General features: G+C 47.5%; 1 pseudogene; it reads left to right on the top strand.

Moving 5' to 3' along the window:
- LOC100722210 (NBAS subunit of NRZ tethering complex-like) overlaps window positions 1–21286 on the top strand; it is a 185600-nt pseudogene that overhangs the window by 139213 nt on the left and 25101 nt on the right.

Below are 21286 nucleotides of genomic sequence, written 5' to 3'. Positions count from 1 at the left end.
TTCCTAGTGTACTATAGGGCCCTCAGGAGCAGGAAGCATAGCTCAGTCCTAAACCTAGGCATGTCAAAAATAGGTGTTTAGTAACTTACTTTGTGGGTGCATTTAGAATCCAAATACACCAAAAGTAATTTTAAAAATTGGCATAGAAATATGCTTTGTACACATCTATTTTTTCTTGAATACATCTTCCTTAATCTCGATCCAAGATTGCTAGGAAACTCAAGAAGGCTGGTCCTTGAATCTCCTGAAGTCGTCGCCTCTCGCCGTGCGTATCTCTTCATGACTCTGTCTGTGGAAGTGCATCTGCCCGTGCATTCAGTTTCCCAGGGAAGGAACTGACTTTCTCCAGAAGTGTCAGGGGGCTCCTGCTTTGCAAGGGAAAGCAGCTGAGAGGTAGCTGGGGCTGCTCTTCAGCACCCGAGCTAAGGCAGCCAGACCTGAAAGTGGTGGGCTCCATGGAGTGTTTCCTGCTGCTGCTTCCGGGAGGCGCTTCTCGTAGTAGCCCAAGGAGTGCAGTCTGAACGACTTCAGCTGGTGACATTTGCAACAAGTTTTCACTATAGAGAAGCTCTGTCTGTGCTTGTGTTGAAGGGGAAGGGCTAGCAGGTTGGGTTGAGCACTGCCTGACTGTTGTCACCTTGCTGGTTGCTGCGTACCTTCTGCCAAATCAGTCCTTCCATTGCTGGATGACTTGGGAGTGAGTCCATCATGCACAGTTGACAATGCCGTGAGCTGCGAGCTGTGCCCCCATGTGTGACGCTGCCCTTGTTCCTGTGGTCCTATTTGGTAATGGAATTTTTGTTGTAGGATTTGAAAAATATTATTAGTGCTTAATGAGTTAACCTTAGAGTCATGTAGCACACTTGACATTAATGAGATTTAATGTTAAATTTTATGCTGGGAATTGTTGATTTGGTTTTGGGATTTAATGTATTCTAACTGTTATACATTCCCAATTAATTAGCCATGTGCCTCTATGAGTATAAAAAATGCCAGCAGTAATTACTTCAGGAGTGAATTTTGCCTAACGTCTTTTTTCTCTTCTCATTATTATGATGTTGAAAGAAAACTATTTTCCTTTTTGGGACTCTGGCCACACTATGATCTTGATGATGGCTCTTGAATTCAATGCTTATTCTCTGGTCTAAATGAGCCTCTTCTTTCTCCTCTGCAATTCTCCTTAGGGTAGTCTCTTACAGAAAATCCTTTTATCACACAGATTTCTGAGTATGTGAATTTCATTTAACTTCTGAAATAGTCTTCTAAAGATCCTGTCTTAGGCCAGCCCATCCATGTGAAGAAGAAATAAAATGTAGGATCATTTTATGAAATAGAATAATGCTTTTATGGCTCACATATTTAGGCATCTTTTAATTGGTTTGATCTACCTCCAAATTAAATTATATTCTGTTTAAGCACTATATTTCTTATCATGTTTATATTTTTAATTCTGTACTTAGTTTAGTTGATTACATTAAAATCACTCAGTATGCCCTCTCAATTAAGAAGGTTCTAAAGATGAATGGGAATTGAAAATATGGTATGAAAGCTTCTTTGAATAACATTTACCTAAATAGACATAACATAGTAGGTTTTTGGAAATATGCCCTCAAACATTTTAATGGAGTAGTAAGACCAGACTTCTTAGACATACTTGTAGCTCCAAACTGCAGAAGTTTTCACATACTCTAAGGGTATAAAACATAGATAGTGCCCCTGCTCCTGAACAGCTTACTGTTGTATCAGGACAGACAAAAACAATTATTATATATATGATAGAAAACACATTTAAATTGCATATATAATCTTTATGAATGGATACAAGAATGGTAGTACGTGGTCTTAAGGTTCTACCTAGAGCAAAAATATTTCACGTCAAGAAAAACCTAGGAGAACATTTTTATAACCTTGGCATAGGCAAAGATTTTTTTCAGATGTGGTACAAAAGGAACAATTACAAAGTTACAAACTTGAATTACCTAATTTAAAGTGCCATTAAGATGATGAAAAGGTAATCCACAGAATAATAAAACATATTTACAATTAATGCCTGTAATACAGGATATGTATCCAGAATGCATCAAAATCTTGTGCATGTGAGTAATAAAGACAGACAAGATACCGGAAAATAGGCTAAAGGCTGCAACAGCTTCACAGAGGCCTCTCAGATGGCCCAAAAATATATGACGTGGCATCCAACTTCCTTATCACTGCAGAGGTGCAAATCAAAACCACTGAAAGGTGTTAGGTACTTAGCAGAATCGTGCAGTAAGAAGGCATGAAACATCATGAGTCATACATGGAGACACACGACTCAGTATTGCCAGTGAGAATGGAGACTGGTGCAGCCACTCCAGGAAAATCCAACTCAGTGTAGTAAGTCTGGCCAGTTTCTTGCTGTATGTCTCAGCAGTTCCACTACCAGCTGTTTACCTAGAAATTCACACTGTTCTCGGAAGATAATTGCTGGTGTGGTCAGGGCAGCATTACTGGTATTCGCTCAAAGCTGGCGTCTACCCCATGCTCATCCACAAAGGAAAGGGTAAATCCTGGTGTATTCGCAAGTCTCATTGGAGACAGTGATGTGTTGAAGAGTCTTCAACTATCTACAGAAATAGGAATGAATTTGTGTAGTGTTGAATTTGTGTTCATGTGAAGTATAAAGGCAGGCAGAATACTCCATGCTGTGCAGGTTGGGACAGCGTTTGTCCCGGCAGTGGCGTGGCTAGGGTGAGCCCAGGGGTGGCTTCTGGAATTCTAGTGGTAGCCTATTCTGGTCAGAAGGCTGCCGTTGTGTGTGTGTTAAAAATCAGCTAGTTATATGTATTCTCTTCATGCACTCTCTGGAAATTTCTACTTCAGAAACAATGTGTTCTAAAGGTCTGGAGCCAGGGGCTGGGGTATGGCTGGATGGTAGGGTGCTGTCCTGGCATGCGTGAGGCATTGTGTGGGTTATCAGAAAGGGCCTGGAGCTGGGCATGGCTTCCCACATCCTGGTCCCAGCTTCTGGAGAGGCTGAGGGGCCAACTTCCCTTGAGCCCAGGAGTGCAAGACCAGCGACAGCACAATAAGACTGTGTCTCAGAATAAAAAGGAAAACAAAGCCTATGTGTGGGTTAGAGAGAAAGATTACATGCTGGCAATTGTCTTTACTCATGGGACTGTGAATAAATATCGTCCTTTCTTCTCCTACAGTTCTATTTAAGGCCACCTTTTGTGAGCTTACCTGAGTTTTATAACATAGAAAAATAAATTAGTTTAAGTAAATGCACATACTGAGCACGTATGTGTGTGCGTGGCCCAGCACCCTGGAAGAGTCTCTCCAAGATGACCAAGGAAGGCATCCACCCTGGGCAGCTGCAGGTTTCAGCTGCGCCCTGCACCCCAGAACATACTCAGTATCACAGACCTAGCCCTCCGCTTTCTGGCTGTGATCTCATCAGGTCATTGCTTGTTTGACTCAATCAAGTTCAGTTCTAGCTATTATAAAGAACATTTTTTTTTTGCTTTTAATGGCAAATTAAGAGCTTATAAAGTCACTTAAAGGATGCAGGCTTCAGGAGAGTTGGTAACAATAACTGCTATGGTGTAGATCAGGATTTTAGATCTGATGCCCACAGGGGTGCAGGTGGGGTGGGAATCTGGGAGGGAACTTGCCTGCAGTGCTGCGCTGACAGTGCCAAGTTGCCGAGATGTGGGTGCGCACAGCAGCGTAGACGTGAGCCGTGTTACCACCCCAGGAAAACATGCCAGAAATGGAAACACGCAATCCACCAGCAGGAAAACCAGAAGTGGCAGAGTTATGGTTCCTACTGTAGTCTCCCTCCTGGAGTTCATGCACTGTGTGCCTTGGATCCAGAGGAGAGCAGGTCACAAGTGGAATGTCCTTGGGACGGAGTCAGGAGACTTGCTCCTTTTCCCCTGTTAGGGCCTAGGCCTGCGGCGGAAAGAGCTGCAGTACCAGGCTCAGCCTGAAGCCTGGGAGGCGCTGCCATGATTGATCTTAATACCAGCAATTTAACATGAGTTTCCCTTTATTAATATGCCGTTCATTTTTCTAGGTTGTTTTCATAGTTAAGTTCTTATTTGTAATTTTGATTTTTATCAAAATTTTGACTACTCTGATAGTCCTAGGTAAAAAAACTCATTGGAAACCATGTGGTTTTGGCTTGTTTTTATGGTGACAGCAGTCCAGAATAAATGCAGGCAGCCACAAGCAGCCAGGGCTGGGTAAATCGTGAGCACTGTTACTCGGCGGACTCGCTCCCTTTAGAGGTAGGAATAAAATGGAGGTTTGTGCAGGAGTGGTCAAATGAGAGGTTTGTTTTCTGTTGCTGTGAACTCTGCAACTTTAAAACACTGCAGTTGATTATTTTACGGACATGCCCTCAAGCCAGAAGCCTAACAGCTTGCGTGGTCTCTGCTGGTCTCCCAGACAAGAGCCCAAAAGCTGCAAAGAGAGGAGAGTTCCTACTGCTTGACCCCAAGGGTCAAACCCCCGTGTCTTTGGACCAAGGTCCGTGTTCCCCTGCTGGGTGTCACCTGAGATCAAACCAGGCCAAAAGGATGATGTTTAACATGTCTTTGTCTTCATGTCTGTTGTCTGGGCATTCTGAGCAGTCACCTTGTCACCCTCTGCTCTTTACTTATGTTGTGTGTTTTTGTTCTTGCTTTTTCGGCCGGTGAAGGCTGAGCCAGACAGTCCAGGCAGCGGCTCGGCTGACTTGTTGCGCTGGACCACTGCCACCACCATGAAAGTCCTGTCCAACACCACGACGACCACCAGGGCCATGCTGCAGGCCATCAGCAACAGGCAGTGGTGGAAGAGGTCTCTGACTTACCTCCGGCCCCTCCAGGTGAGCGCACAGCATTGCAAAGCCAGGCCCCTGGTGTACATCAGTTCTTAGTGCTGCTGCATCTTTGATGATTAAAATAACCTCTGGGGAGATCTAGGCCACCTGTGGGATAGAAGGGAGCCATCTGTTTCACAGAGTGAGATACACACTCGTGGAGGTGCAAAGGACACTGGCACACATTCGAGGGGGGGTGTCGTAGGTAAGAGTTAAAACTGAGTGGGTAAAAAGAAAATGTTTACTTTGGCGGTACTTCTGGCTTGTAGTTGGGCAGAGTGAGGAGCCAGCTTGGGCCATATCTCAGACCTTGGTTACACTCTGAAAGTGCCATCAGGACCAGCATGGAGCAGTTGAGTTGCTTGGAGGGACAGTTCAGCTATTGCTTTCTCTGCTGTCTTCTTTGTGCTCTCGAACTGCAGGCCTTTACTCTCACATTAGAAAACCATATCAGTTTATCCCAAACACTCACTGAGTTTCCCTTCTTTCCTTCCTCCCTCCCTCTCTTCCATTCACCCATCCTTCCTTCCATCCACCCATGGATCCATCCTTCCATCTGTCCTTCCATTTTCCCTTCCATTCATTCTTTCATCTGTCTATGCTTCCATTTTTCCTTCCTTCCATCCACCCACCCACCCATCCATCCATCCTTCATCTAGCCCTGATCCATGCAGCACATTCTCTTTTTCTGTGGGTTAAGTGCTGTGCTCTGCACTGAAGACAGAATGGGGCGACACATGCAGTTAATTCTCTTCTGGATGGCACATCCCTTTCACTGGTAGAAATGCACAAAAGCATCTGTGTGGTGCTGTGACGGTGGTGGTGAGGGCTGTGGAGATGAGTGAGGTGATCCCGAGTGACACTGGAGAAGGAAATTGAGTGAGAGAGAAGTTAGGCTTCTCAGAAAAGCACCGTTTTGGGCAGCAATGTGATTGAGTCTTGTAGAAATGTACAGAGCCGGGGCTGGGGATTTAGCTCAGCTGCATAACTACCTGCCTTGCAAGCAGGCGGTCGTGAGTTTGATCCCCGGTACCGATAAAAATGAAAAAGAAATGTACAGAGCCTTCCCGGGTATGTGCTTGACATCCTGTACAACGTAAAGTAGATGTCCCACCTGAAACAAAATACCCCAGAGCCACAGTTAAAGGGGAAAAGGTTTATTTACTGTTTATTTACAGTTTGCAGAGATTTCAGTCCACGGCAAGCAGGCAGGCATGAGCAAGCAAGGGGCAAGCACGGGTCTTTCTGTCCCTAGTATCTTACCCAAGCTACTCGGGGCTGGCAGCACTCACACCTTAATCACAGTGCCCTTGAGCCTAGCACTGCACCACAAATCTATCCCAGTGTCACACACTTTAGGTCCAGCCATCTGTGAAGAGCCCCTACCTCTGACCATGGGAAGCTTTGAGGGGCATTGAGACAGAGTCATGACAGCAGTCAAGTGTGGTTTGAGCAGCACAAACAAGCAGGAGGAGTGTGGGGGTGAGAGCAAAGGGGAGCAGGATCTTACCCTGAAAGTGCCACATGGGCTTTGGTGTGACGCAGCTGCGTGGCTCTGGGGGTGGAGGGGTGCAGTATGTGCTCACGGCTATCATAGTGAGGTCCTGTTGGTGTTATGCAGGCAGCTGCTGGCAGGAGTGAGGGGAGCAGTGTAGTCATTCTCTGCAGGACAGAGCTGTGGCTTACACCGGAGCGGCTATGAGCAGCTAGCAGAGAGGGGCGTGCTGCGGCTGCGCCTAGCGGCTCTGCTGACATTTTGCACATGGGACACAGGGCAGAGGAGGCCAGAGGGTGTGAGCCATGCAGCTGGGTGAGCTGTTCTGCACCTGAATTCAGGTTGAACCTAGGAATCTCTCATCACTTTGTACTTCATGCTGAATTATGATTATGATCATTTTCCTTTTCTCTGTTGGATGTTTCAAGGGTTTCATCCTTAAGTAAAATTTTAACACTGTACTTTTTTGTCTGCATTGCATTCTCCTTGCCAGACAAAATATCCACCGCCTACAAGTTAAGAGGAAAGGTTTATTTGGGCCCAGGGCTTGGAGAGGTTTCAGTCTACAGTCAGCATTACAGACAGGAGATGCTCGGGACATGGCAGACCAAGAGCAGAAGCTCCAGGGAGAAGAGTGTACGTACATGTGTACGTGCATACATATCTACCTACCTGGATAGAGCTATCTCCAGGCCATGCCCACAGGAACTCACCTCCCGCCTGCACACCCAGCTGTGATCCCCTCAGTGAAATGAGCTAGTGCCACATACCCACAGTCCAGGGTCACAGTGCCACTCTCATGAATCAATGTCAGACACCCATAGTCCAGTGTCAACCACCCATAACCAATGTAACATACCCCCATGATCTAGTCTCTTCCCCAAAGCCCACCTGTGAGCCCATGAGGCTTTGGGGGAACGTCTAACACTAAGCTACAGTGTTTCTTAAACATCAGCTGTCATAGCAGCAGCAGCAGCATCTTTGCTGTTGCCCTCCTAGTGCTTGGCAGGAGGTAGTTGCACTCACCTGGTAGAGTATCTCTTACTTGGTTCTTCCAGTGAGGAACTTAAGTCTATCTGAGGTGATCATAAAGACCATAATGAACTCTGCTAAGGAACCTATGGGGTTGTTCTCGGGGAGGCTGAGAACAAGTCTTCAAGGTGTGTGTGGGTGAGAGTAGCTGTGAAAGCATCAGCGAAGGAAAGAGGCAGTGTCACTGTTCCCTTGCTATGAATAGGTCAGGCTTGAGTGGTGGCTGGGCTGAGCTGGGCTGGGCAGAGTGGATCCCTCAGGCAGCCTACCTGGCCTCGAGGACCCTGGGCCCCAGGATGCAAGCAGGGTGGTTCAGTGGAGTGGTTAAGACTGATTAACATCTCAAAGACTGGTGTTAGTCAGCCTCCTTCAGATCTTCTGCTCTTGGCTCTTTACTGGTTTTTCCAGCTGGGCAGCAAGGCACCCAAGATGACCGCCTGGAGTCACTGTCCTGGCACTGAGGAGGAGGACTCACTCTGTGTGTGAGGGTGGCTGCTTGATGTTTCTGACTGAGGTCAGAGGAACCAGAAAACAAGAGGTGCTAGCAGCAGGTCGCAGTGCTGCTCTTCTGTGTGCTGTCACACCTAGGTCCCTTGCTGGATGTCTGTGTCCGACCCCATCCAGTCACAGAGGCACCTCAGGTTTCTCCTGAAATCCCCTTCCTTCCCTGGCCCATGCCCATTTCAGTCACTAGTCTTCACATTGTTTTGCTTAGGGGCAAGAATTCGGTGGCTCTTACTCAGCTGGAACTGTAGTCAATGAAGACCTAGGAAAGCAAGGATGTCATCCTTTTTATGAATCAGTCATGGCGAATCCCTTTGTTGCTGAGGTAAGAGCAGTATCTCTCACACACAGGCTTTCCTGTTGTCTACTGTGGACGGTGTAAAGGAAAACTGAAATTCTCCTGCAAGTGTACTTCCTAGGCATAGTGCTAGCTTGTGACATTCATTGGTTTTATGTGGATGATTTCAGACACATGAAGACATTTATGAAATGAAAATCATCTGAAATGCTAGATAAAATGGTACACATTAGTGAGAAGTTACTGTTCAAGTTGCCAGAAGCTGTAGCATCCTACAATTTTGTCTTCTAAGAACTCTTAAAAAAGATACCCGTTAAAAGGTGGACCTTGCTTTTGTCCAGTCTGGCATGCCCTTCGACACCTGTCAGCAGCCCCCTGTGGAGAGCTTTGCCGAGGTGCTGCTGAGGACTGGGAAACTGGCAGAGGCCGAGACAGATGGGAATGAAGGGTTTCCGACCACAGAAGGTAAGAGGGTGGCTCCCCACCCCGACGCAGTGTTAAAGAACCACGAGCCTGGGTGCATGTGAAGGGGAAAAGTTGTACAAGAGAGTAGAACTTTGTTAGCTTCTAAACTGCCTTGCTCTGTAACTGCTTCACGGTCTTGTAATCACTTTCTTGACTCCTGTAACTATAAGAGCATAACCGAACATACAAGATGCCTGACTGTACCAGACTTCATGAATCTATCCTTGGAACTAATGATCTCACCCCACTAGCTGACCAGAAGAATGGCCAGGCTTTTCTGTCTCAATTTTGTACCTCCTGCTTGTGCATCACATAAAAGTCCTAGATCACCGGACATCAGTGCCTGATATTCTGGGAGTGATTCCCATCAGTGCCCATTGACGTAAATAAATCTGCCTCCAAATTCTGGGTGTCATTTTGGTGTTTCTTGTGCCACCGCATATGGATGGATGAGGAAATGGTAGTGCAGTTTTCAGTAGTTTCCAAATGTCAGAGCCAACAGTACCATTTATGCCTCCATTCACTTTAAAGCGTTTACTAAGAACCTGTTATTTCTGTGGATGCCAATACAGGATTTAAAAGGATGCATAAGATGTAATTCTTAGTCTAAAGTAATTCCCTTAGCAGATGGTATCAGGTGCTCAATACCTGTTTCTTTCTTTCTTTTATTATTAATCAATTATAGATCTGATTGATTATAAAGATTTTCTTTTTTCTAGTTAGATTTTTTTTAAGACGGGTTCTCGTTCTGTAACTAAGGCTGGCCTTGAAGTCACTATGTATCCCTTTCCTGGGCCTCAGGGTGATTCTCCTGCCTCAGTCTCTTGAGTGCTGAGGTTACAGGTGTGCACTGCCACACCCAGCCAATTTAAGGAGTTTTCTGTGTGGTGGCATAGATGTAAAGTTCCTGAAAAAGAAGGAAGTGCACTGTTTCCTCCTTATCATCTTTATTTCTCTTTAGGGCTTCAGGGTTTATCCCTTGACTTTATTCTTCCCTTTTGCTTCCTCTCCCTCCTACCATCCTAGTGAGTACCTCACGATTCAAAGGCTGCTGCTCCTCCAGCCATTGAGTCTGTATTCTGGGCCAGAGCAGTGGGTGGTGTCCTTGGAAGTTCTGTCTGCGACTCCCATCACATATTTCTGTCTCCTCTTGCTGCCAGCGTACTGGGATAGTGCCAGCCAGGCCGCCTGAGCCATCACTGTGTTGAGTAAGGGCAGAAAAGCATATGTGGGCAATAGAACTGCAATTTCCCCCCAAGACTGATGGTATAACTTTTAAAAATAATAATTTTCTTTAATAGTATTTACATACAGGAAGAGGAGAGATCAGTACTGCTTCCCACTCACTGTGTGGGTTCTGGATCCTGGAGGCTTTTACGACCGTTATCAGCTCCCTCTGTTTCTAAGCTGTATGTTTTCCTTACTAAGTTTAATCTTGCAGTCTGGGCTGTGTTTGTTCTTTCTCCAAAAGCCTGTTATCTAATTCCTGGTGGGGTTTAGAAGACCTCTGTATAAAACTGTACTAGCATTACCCTTCCTCCACTGAATTATTCCTCGTTGCTTCTTTCTTTCCTTTTTATTGCCTGGTGGGTCACGGTAACGTGTGACCTCCAGTGCAGCGGGTATGCGAGTTGCTGTGGATGCGTGTCGGCATACCTGGTCCATGGTGCTTTGCTTTCTTATGTCGCGTGCAGGTTACATGCATGTGAGCCTAAGGATCTCACAAAAGGTAAACCAAAACCAAGAAAAAGATTACTCAGGTGACACGAGGTCTGAGAGACGGAGCACTCGTGCCGGTTGCTGTGTGCTGAGGTGACTGCTGTGGCCAGGTCGAGTACTTAGGCAGGAGGCCTGGCTTCGGGGGTGCTTCTGCCAGGACAAGGAGTGCTCAAAGGGACTCTGGGGTGGTCGCCTGGATGACAGGCTGTGCTCCAGGCTTGTTGCCAGCTCACCTAGGAAACGTCTAGACCCGGGGTATCAAATCATCGTAAATATCTAAAATAAAAGTGCAGCCCTTGCAGCTGTGCGGCTGTTAGTGATTCAGAGCAGCTTTCCTGAGTTGGAGTGAGGGTTTTTACTGCCTGGTGAGAGTGATGCTGCCTTGTAGGTGAACCCAAGGTCAAGTTTCCTCATGACTTCCAGCTCACGGAAATCACTGCAATGTTTCCTCCCTTCCCTTGGGCTTAGTATAAGCTTTGTATTTCATTACACACATTCAGAAATGTTAGCATGTGCTATGCCTGTGAGTAGCATGTGTGATCTAGTAAGACTGCTGTAAAAGTATGTCTGTGGGAACTTAGTGACAGATGCAGTCCCTGCCCTGGGGATACGTCCGTGGGCGTGTCCCTCCTCAGCGTTATTGCCCTTCTGGTTGGCTTTGTTTTCCCTTGTTTGTTTCTGTGTGGCATTCGTTTCAGGTCTGTGGGGTACTTTTCAGAATGTCTTTAGTGGCAGCATATTGTCATCACTTGAGGACGCCTTGATTTATGGAAAGAGCTAGATGGATGGTAAATAAGGGGAAGATTGAGTTGATGTTATGACAGAAAAGATGGGACCAAAAGATGGTTAATAATGGGACTTCAGTTCCCAGGTGGGCCTGAGCCTGGCTCTGCCCACGCTACACGAAGGAGAGTCCTGCAGCAGCCTGGAAATTCACTGCCCCTCGGGGATTCCTCCTCCAGAACAGGATAATTTTGATGAGTGGCTTCAGATGTGCGTGTTTGAAAATTGGCCTCTTTTGTGCATAACGAGGGGAAGTAGCTGAAGAAAATTAAGGTGGACGTGGAGAATGACTTGGCGAGGTTGCAGTTGAAGGTCATGCAATAAAGACCAGCAGAAAAATGAGATGGAGGAATTATCAGAGGGGACACAGTTTGGGTTTCCTCTTACAGCGGGGGCTGGAAGCACTGCTCGACACATGTCTGTTGGACATCAGCACCAAGTGGCAGCTGTGGGCTGTGTGTGCGGGGGAGTTTGTATAGTGTGTAATTGTGTGTAACTCCTACCAAGGAGTCCAGGACCTCTTGTGGACTGAGTTTACATAGTTTTTCTCGCTTTATCTTGTAATACCCAAATTCACAGCTTAATCTGTCCATCCTTCAGTTTTTAATAGTATTCTAGGATACAGTCACTAATACTGTATGCCTTTGTGCCCATAATTGCTCATACAAAATTTGTTTGGGGGCCTTCGTATTGTATTTTCAAATTATCTATCTGCACCTTTTCTCTTGTTCTAACACATTCATTCTGGAAGCGCAGGGACTCTGGTCCTTATCTTACAGTTGTGTCTAGTTCACAAATGTTTTTCATTTATCTTGAGTGAATTAGGAAATGGGCTCTGAAATGAGTGACTTTGTTTGGAAAATGTCTCCTAAACTATGCAGGTTTTTTGGAGACTTGATTGGCCATCCATTTGGTTCACGCAGTTTGGAAAATACACAGGAAATGGATATTTAGAGAAGTACAGAGAACGCTCATGTTTTATCCTATGAATCATCTATGGAGGACATTGAATTGTGATAAAATACCCAACACTCAAAGTTAAAGGGGGAAAGATTTATTTAGCTCACAGGTGGTAGAGTTTTCAGCCATAATCGGCTGGCTCTAAGACAGGGTGGCATGGACATCACAGAGGAGAAACAGTTTATGATCTCAGAAGGTAGCAAAGCTACAAGGGTTGACCCCAGCTCTTTCTGTCCCTCCTATCTTACCTAGGCTACTAAGGGCAGGCAGTGCCTGAGAGCCTAGCATTGCACCATGAATCCATCGCAGCATCACACACTCTAGATGAGCCACCTCTGAAGAAGTCCCATCTGTGCCTCTGTGGGGCTTTGGGGGACATGGAGACACAGCCACAGCACACCGTCTCTACGGTGTGATCCTGTAGCATGTGTGCCTCAGCGAGCTGTTTCTATCATTGAAATCTCTTAGGAGGTTCATCATCACTGGCATGGATATCAGCTCTGCTCAGTTATTATGCAAATGACTGAAATACTCATCTGACCAACGGAAATCTGGGGTATTTCTGAAGTCAGATATCACTTACTTTGGGTGCTTTAGGTGCCACTCTCCTTCTTCAGTGAAAAGCTTGGGAACCTGTGTTTTAAAAATGAAGCCTTTACATTGATTATCCATGAGCACCTGGTATTTTTCACTTAAGCCCTCAGTATGTAGAATGCTTACTTATTAATACTAGCCACATACGAGCACAGAATTTATTGACAAGGTGCTCTCTTTTATTAAAGCCATGACACTGGTGGGTTTTCACTCATAAAATTTTGTAAAGAAGTTGTTAGGGATAGTTTAACGACATGCACAGAGCAGATGATTGACTTTTTGCGTGGGTGATGAAGAGGGTTGTTCTCAGAGAGTGAAGTCATGGCAGTAGTGTCATAATCAAGAGGCTCATCCTGTCTTTGCCCGCGCTGGGCTGCGTTTATGGCTCTGATTTCAGGACACTTCAGTACTCGTGTGACTGCCTTTCACATTGGCTGTCACCACATGCAGAATTTTACAGCCTGGCCTGTAAAAGGACGCGGCCTCTGGAACCGTGGCCATGGATACCTTCACCCCACCTGACACTGTCCCAGTGGGTTCCCTCCTCTGGGCAGGGTCACTGCTTAATGCAGGTTATAAGATTTGTGTTCAGATGGTGCCAGGGGTTTCTATGAAAGAATCTTGTGAGATAATTATCTGCTGCAAGTGTGCAAGTGTGGTGGTCCATGTGAACGTGCGAGGGTCCCACACACAGTAACACTTGCCCCTGTCTCAGTTCTCCTGCAGCTGGCGAGTGATGCTTTGCCCAGTGACATGACCTTGGCCCTCGCTTACCTCCTCGCCTTACCACAGGTAAGTTGGTCCTCACAAGTGGCGAGTTTTAAAGAACCCAAGGGCTCTGTTCTGGGGACCCTTCTCAGTGGAAGTGTCTCGCCTGCTCATGCTCACCACAGCTGAGAGGACCCCGTCGAGTCTATGGAGGGAATCCTGCAGTCTAGTGTAAAGCCTGTCTTTCATCCACCTGTCCCTCAGAGCGCCAGCCTAATGGCGTCTTCTCAATTTTCACGCCATCACATTTAAGCATAGCTTAATCTTGGGTGACGGGGTGGAAGCTTGTACCAGATTCCTGGGGTAATGACAAGTGACGGAGTGGCTTGTAGTCTCCTGCTCACTTCCTTCATCCGCATTGACGACATCCCGCTCCTCCCTAGGTGTTAGATGCGAACAGGTACTTTGAGACGCAAGCACACTCAGCCCTGTCCCTCCAGCTGGCAGTGTACTACTACAGCCTCCAGATCTACGCCCACCTGGTGCCTGGCTTCAGTGACAAGTGCCACCCTCTGTACAGAGTGAGTGCCCTGGCCCCACCATATTCCCGAGGCGGGTGGGTTCGAGCTCTTCCTAACCAGGTGCAGCCCACAGCCCTCGGGGCACCATTGCCGTCCATCTGCACTGAGAAGTAGAGCTTCTCACACTTGCTGTGCCTGTGACTCTTCCCATATTCGTTAGAGAAATTGTATTTCAATTACCCTCCTGAAGAACTGAATTGCCACATTTGGGAGGAAAATAGTATCTTGGTTACTTTTCTCTTATTGCTGGGACAAAATACCCAACACCCAAAATTAAGGAAGGGAAGGTTTATTTAGCTTACAGTTTTTGGAGGTTTCAGTCCATAATCAGCTGGCTGCAAGGCAAGGTGGTGTGGCACTAAGGCAACACTTCAAGGCAGCAGCCAGAGCAAAAAGGAGAGAAGAACAAGCCTCTTTTCCTCCCTTACATTGTATACCAGCCACGCCCTCCCTCCAGGGCAGGTGTACCACTCACAAAGTCTCTGTGCCCTCCTCTTGTACAGGATGAGAATATTTACAAAGTAAGGATTCTGGCTCCTTGCTGAGTCAGTTAAACTTCTAACTCTCTGAAATTGATACAGTGTATCAACCATAATAACATAGAATAAGTCAGTTCATCCCACCTTACATTTTTAAGTTTTTGGTGTTTTTTTATGCTTATATTTTTTATAGTCTGTGATATTTTACAGTATCACTCTGATACTGAACCACAAACAATTTTGAAACTTACCCAGAAAGCCCTTTGCAGTCTTGCTAAGAGCCAAAGGCTTTCCTTTGACAAGTCTCGCCATGGAACTTGTGGAGGAAAGGGGTGTGTGCGCTCTAAATGGGAACCTAGGTGTGTGGAGCAGATAGGACGGTGGGCAAAGGCAGCTGGCCCCTCCCTGTCTCCAGCCTCTGTCCCCTCTGCAGTCACTGGGCAACTCCGAGGTCCAGTGAGAGCAAATGCTGTAGAAACTCAAGGATGCTGCACCTGCGGAGGTACATGAGAGACAGGAAATGAGTGCTGGGTGGCCGGGAGGTGGAGCATTTTGAGAAAAGCAGTAAATATCTAGTAGAGGCAATAGGTGAGAGGCATAGACCTTCCTTCTTTCCACACCTGGAGGGATCCACAAGGATTGAGTTTATGGTGGTGATAGGAGCCATGCCTAGCTGTTAAGCTGGGCACACTGTGCTGATTTCCAGTGTTACTTCTTCAATGCAAAGAAGAGAGTGTCTCTTTGTGCATTCTTTCTGCCACATGGGAATATGAAAGTTGCTCTGCAGGGACCAGAAACTTTCTGCAGGGCACATAAGACCCTTGGTAGGTGTTGGCAGTGGCAATTATGCACATTCTTCTGTGCTGCCAGTTGGTAGGACTCCTCTCCACCTGGCCTGGAGGTTTGTGGAGGTTTAACTAATGGTCAACTTGAAACACGGAACTGAGTGTGGTGCTGGGTGTGGAAGATCCAACTGAGGATGGTTGCCAACAGCTAAAAAGAGAACTGGAGTGGAGATGGCGCACTGTTTGATCTTCTGGAGAAGCTTGTCTTGCTGGCTTTCCTGCTGTGAACTCAGCTGCTATCATTATTGGAGGAGCTTGGGTTCTTGCTGTCACTGGGGATGGCTATGGTTTTTTAAGGGAGGTCTGGTCTTTACCACATGCATTGCTTCCTTACTCCTATGCCGATCCCTCAGCCTGCTGCCTCAGATCCTTTGTCCTGCTGATGCAGACTTTCTAGCTTCCACCACTGAACTTTGGGCTTTCCTACTGCTGATCTTTCATACAGACTTGGATGAGACTTTGTTGTGGGCTCTAGGCCTCCAGTTGGACTTGTGGGAGACATTGTTATGGGCTCTATGTTTTCATCTGGACTTGTGCAGGACATTGCCATAGGATCCAGGCCCTCAGCTGTATTCTTTGGGTCTCTAGCGTGTAGACAGATTTCTTTCACTCTTCTGCATTTGACTCTTTGGGTGAAAATTATAAAATAATCCTATGCATTATGCATCCTGTAGTAAATCTGTTCCTCTGTAAATACTGACTGCAACAGAGTTTGTATCACAAGTTACATCAGAATGCAGAGAGAATGTCAAGTGAGGTATTGTGCTGTTGAGGCTGGTGATGAGTGTGGAGATACAGTGCACATCAGCCCAGCCTGCAGAGCTGGTGTCAACAAGCAAGCTGGCTTCTGAGTGCTGTCCTTAGACCAGGGAGCTGCAGAAGTCACTGTGCCCATGGTGGAAATTCAGAGTGGTCCCATGAGAGGTCCAGCCAGCAGATAGAAGGAGACTAAGTTAAAAGGCAGCCATAGCCACACTGAGAACTGAGGCATGGGAACCCCTTGTATCCAAATCCATTGCCAGAAGTAGTGTCTATGTAGCTGGTTCCTAAGTACTCTCCAGTTACAGTTAGATTTGGTTTGTCTACTCCATTTTTCCCTTTGGCTGTAGCCACATAGAACTTAGCACATGCTCTAGCCTTTGCTAGAAGTTGTCTTCCTGTTTTTCGGTGACTGTATTTGTCACTTTTTCATCACTCAGGCAAAAATTCCTGACACCTGTAACTCAAAGGAGGATAGATTGATTTGCCTCACGGTTTCTGTGGGCTCAGTCCCTGGCTAGCTAGATCTGAGGCTGAAGGGGCACGGTACAACAGTGTGGCAGAGAAGGGCTGTTTGATCCATGGCAGACAAGAAGCAGAGAGAAGGGAGGAGCTGGGGGCATACCCTTCCAGGTCACACCCCAGTGACCACCTCCAACCAGACCCTGCAGCACGTTCAGCCCTGGACTCATCCGTGACGGATCCACAATGAGCACAGCACTGTGATCCATACCTTCTAGGTCCCCCATAGGGTTCAGTCTCGTTTGAACACAGGAGATTTTGTGGGGGACTTTTTAGATCTAGACCGTAGCACTGGCCTTTCTGCTACTGGTACCTGAGGACTTAGCTAAGATATAAACTCTTCTAAGGAGACTTCCTGACACTTGCCCAAGTCCCATTCTTGTAGTTCCCTAGCACCCTGTGCTTACTGTGTCACACTGTGTACAGTCAATAGCTCAGTGTCCTCCGAATAGACTGAGTTTCTGGGGGGCAGGGCATGTATGATGGTAGTGCCTCCCTTGGTACGTAATATGTGCACACAGAAAATTTTCTAAATGGATGAAAGGTGGCTGTCTAGCTTATTATGTATGTTATTCAGGTACAGGTGTTTTGACTGAAGATGTTTCCTTGTGATTTTTAGGAATAGGACTTAGTATCTGCATAGGGGTAGGGAAAAATTAAATAGAATAAGGTTGACTTGCTCAGTCCACCTGCTGCTGCATTTAAAGATTTCTTTAAATGGTTTTTACCCACGCTTGCAGCTGTTTCCTTAAGAGGAGCAAGGGAGACTCTCAGGTGTAGGTGGCAACACAGACCGGACCCTGGTCAGTCTCTTGTGTGGGTCTGGTGTGTTAGGCTTGCTACCCCTAGAGATGCTGACTGCTTGCCTGAGTTAGTGGTGTGTTTCCGAGAACCAGGGTACATTCTGGGGTTTTCTGTAGTACAGGTGCATGCTAGTTCAGGACCGAAAGAGCCAGAGGTCTTGCTTTAAAAGTGGGAGAGGTTTTCCAGGTGAGGCACAGAGCAGAGGCACTGAATGCGTCCCAGATCCACATCCTGTCTTCGCAGCCCGCTGTGCCTGCTATCTGTGCTGGCTTCAGGCAAGGTGCGCCTTGGTTAGGTGACCACAGCTGAAGGGCCAGTGGGTGTGGGTGAGCACTACCCTCTCTGACCTCCCATGCTCATCTTGCCATAATACATGTCCAATGGGTCATCCATTCCTTCCGCAGGCTGACCCCAAAGAGGTGATCGGGATGGTCACCAGGCACGTGACTCACTGTGGACTCAAAGCCTGGCCGGAGGCCCTGGCCCCACTCACCGCGCAGCTGCACCACTACAATGAGCAGCTTCTGGACTTAACACAGGCACAGCTCCTGCAGGGCCTGGGGAAGGGCGTGGACGTGCAGCGCTTCACCACTGATGACCAGTACAAGAGGGAGACCATCCTTGGGCTGGCAGAGTAAGGGCACCTTTGTGTCTCGAGGGGCTGGGTCCGAGATGCGCACAGACGGAGCTGTCAGAATGCTCGTCTTAGTCCTCTGATGACCCATGAGTGCTGCAGCTGTCCAGAGCTTGGCCCCTCCTCCTGGCCATAGAAGAGATGCATATGTCTTTCCAAACAGCAGTAGATGCTTGCGACTCAGCAAGTGCTGAGACTGCTGGTTGTAAAGTTCCCCAAGCCTTTGATTCCCCTGTGCCAGGATGACGACATGGTAGAGGAAGTAGGAGAGGGTCAGAGACAGGTGACATGATTACTGATGGACTTTTAAAAGTCAGATTGCTGAAAATCTCACTCTCCCAAGTACATGTCAATTAGGCATGGTGGTGAACGCCTGTAATCTCAGCTTCTGGGAAGGCTGAGGCAGGAGGATCTCGAGTTTGAGTGCTGGCAGTTTAATGTCTGAGTTGTGTATAAATTAGATCCCATTAACATAATATGCTAGGACCAGACGTGGTCTCTGCAGGTGCCTTTGCCTGCCCTGGGCTTCTGTAAGGAAGAGGAAGAGAGGCCACTACTCTTGTCACCTCTGTCAGAGGCCAGGAGTGGCTGTGCTTCGCCTATGGGCCTCCTCCCTTCAAGGGAGGTGCAGCCCCTGTGGGAGGATGGTGCATTTTGATGCTTTCTGAGCAGGTGTTGCCTTGGCTTTGAAAACTTAGTGTATGTTTGCTGTCTAGTTTTGATCAGTGAGAAGTGCCCCTGTCAGAAGGGGAGGCTGCGCGCCCACCTTCGTTGGTGCTGGTTTGCAACCTGGGATGTTGTGTTTCTCACACCACAAGTCTCTGAACGCTTAGCAGGGTCAAGGCCTCAGGCATACTCCAGAGACTTTATCTGTCACTCGTCCTCCTCGATGATGTTGAGATGGAATGTGGTTTCCCTGTTTTTAGCTGGGAGAGTAGGTGCTCAGGGATATGCAGTCAGTGGCCCAAGTTCTGTAGCTGGTAGCTTGCGTCTTTGAGCAGGCGCTGTCCTGAGTCAGAGCGTCACACCTCCTCAATGCCCTCTTCCTGCCCCTCAGGGCAGCACTGTGCCCGGCCTTGGGACTGAAGTGGAATCGCTGTCCACAGAGAGTGACTCTGCTCCGTCCATGGTGCTTTAAACTAACAGTGAGCCTGATGACAAGAAGGGTGGTCACCCATCTTCATTTACATCCTTGAGAAAGAAGCTGAGTTGTTGGGATAGCTGATAATTTCATACTGGCTTGGCCTTGTTTCCCACTAGAGATGCCTAGCCAGGACCATGCAGGGTGTGGGGAGATCCCAGGACCATGCAGGGGTGAGCAGAGATGTGCAGGGACACGCAGTCCCTGTCACTCACCCTCTTCTCCTGGAGGTTCCTGGTTGTATAGCCACTCAGTGCCTGGTTTGGCAGCTGTTGTACACTAGAAAAAAGAGCTTCATTATCTTTGTATTATACCAAAACACCTGTAATGTGACTCTAACTGTTCTGTATAAGTTTTTCTTCTCCCTTCTCCCTCTGGGTGACCTAATTGATATGTTAACCATTGCGGCCCACTACAAATAACAGATGTGGTGCTAAAATAAGGTAACAAGGGTTGTTAATTGCTGCTAGACTCTTCTGTTCTCTGCTGAGGAAAACAGGATCTTCCCCATTAGCCATATCCTGATCCACGCCCACGACCCTCTTACTTTATAGTGATATATACTTAAAGGTGGCAAATATAGAGGAACAAGACACACAGCTTTTACAGTCTCCAATTGCACTGTGTCGCTGAGCCCAGGATGAATCAGCGCTGCCTTTTTAAAATACGTTTTTCCCTCATTTTTTGAACTCAAGTTTGGGGGCTCATTCGTGGATTACAAGAACAGCTACCGGCAACGCTGCAGCAACTCTTTTGGAGGCTCTCAGAGCTTTGAGGAGCTGGGCTGGCCACGCAGCCAGGTGCTGATTCTCAGCCTGAGCACTTCTCTGTGGTTGGCTCTTGAGCCTCATGCCGAGTTCCCGCACCTTCTGAGAGGTCTTTGTGCAGAATGAAGGCGTTCAGGGAGTGGTGTCTGAGATCCTTGGTTACATTTTGCTGGGCCTGTTTTCCTTTAAAGTGTCTAGCTAGCATATGCTGTTTGAAGCATGTCCTAGAGGACAAATACATGCTTTTGAGAAATACATAATAGACTCTCCTCTACATTCTGTTGCGTACAAAACCACACTGTGGTCTTTGGATGGCTTGTTTAAAATGCCGCAGTGTTCCGCAGGTTGGCAGTTTGGCCAATTCTGATCTGGATTTCTGTGTCTCAGGTAGACGAACTGTGTAACCTACGCTGTCCTCTCTGCTGCTTCCCTCACACTGTGTCCTGCAGCTGCCTTGGTTTCCTTGCTCTTTGTTGCCATTTTTAACAGCCAAGTTCTTTCCTTTGCGTGCCTGTCTTTCACTGTCTGCACCTCTTGGATGACACCGTCTCAGTGGCCAAGCAGGCAGCGTTGAAGAGTGTGTGACACTCTGGTTCCTTCCTAGCTGTGTCAAGGGATAAACGCATCCACACAGCTGGGTGTGGGGGTGCAGATGCCAAAGGCAGGAGTGCTGAGGCAGGAGTGTCTCGAGTTAGAGCCCAGCCTGTAGAACTCAATGGCTTAGTGAGACCTTGTCACAGGGTGCAGCCCAGCACAGCTCCAGACAGGCCTGGGGACAGAGCTTAGTGAGCAGGCCCTGGGGGAAGGTCGGTTGGGAGCCTCCGGTGTGGACCAGATGCAGGTGAACGGCTCTCGCTGCAGTGGGGAACGAGCTCTGAAACCCACTTCCTGCGAGGCGTCTTAAATCTGCACCCTCCAGTGCCCTCTGCCCACCAAGTCCTGTGTTTCTTTGCTTCCCTCCCCTGTGCCTGCTGGCTGTCCCGAAGAACGCTAGAGGAGACCGTGTATAGCCTTGTGCTCTTCCTGGCTCAGCGCTGCGGCATCTCCTGCTGGGAAGTGTTCATGACCCACCTGGAGTTTCTGTTCACCGATAGCGGGTGAGTACCTGCGGCCATGCCCTGCTGTTGGGAAGAATCTGGAAGTACTCGTCCAGCAGAATTTACAGTTTCCCTCCTCAGCTACAGTGATGTATATCTTGGCACATTATCCTCTCCTTTACCCTTTCAGTACACTAGTGTACTCGCAGGCCTTTTTAGCCTTTATTTTTCAGTAGCTCTAGTCTCACATTAGATAATTTGATCTGCTGTGTGTTTCACTGAAAGATTTTTTGCTGGGATTCTGCTCCCA

This window comes from Cavia porcellus, unplaced genomic scaffold (assembly GCF_034190915.1).
Source record: "Cavia porcellus strain 051 isolate PalLab524CR breed Dunkin Hartley unplaced genomic scaffold, mCavPor4.1 scaffold_37, whole genome shotgun sequence".
In the NCBI taxonomy this organism is placed as follows: Eukaryota; Metazoa; Chordata; class Mammalia; order Rodentia; family Caviidae; genus Cavia; species Cavia porcellus.
Note: the sequence above shows the minus strand (reverse complement) of the source record. Positions and strands in the feature narration are given on the sequence as shown.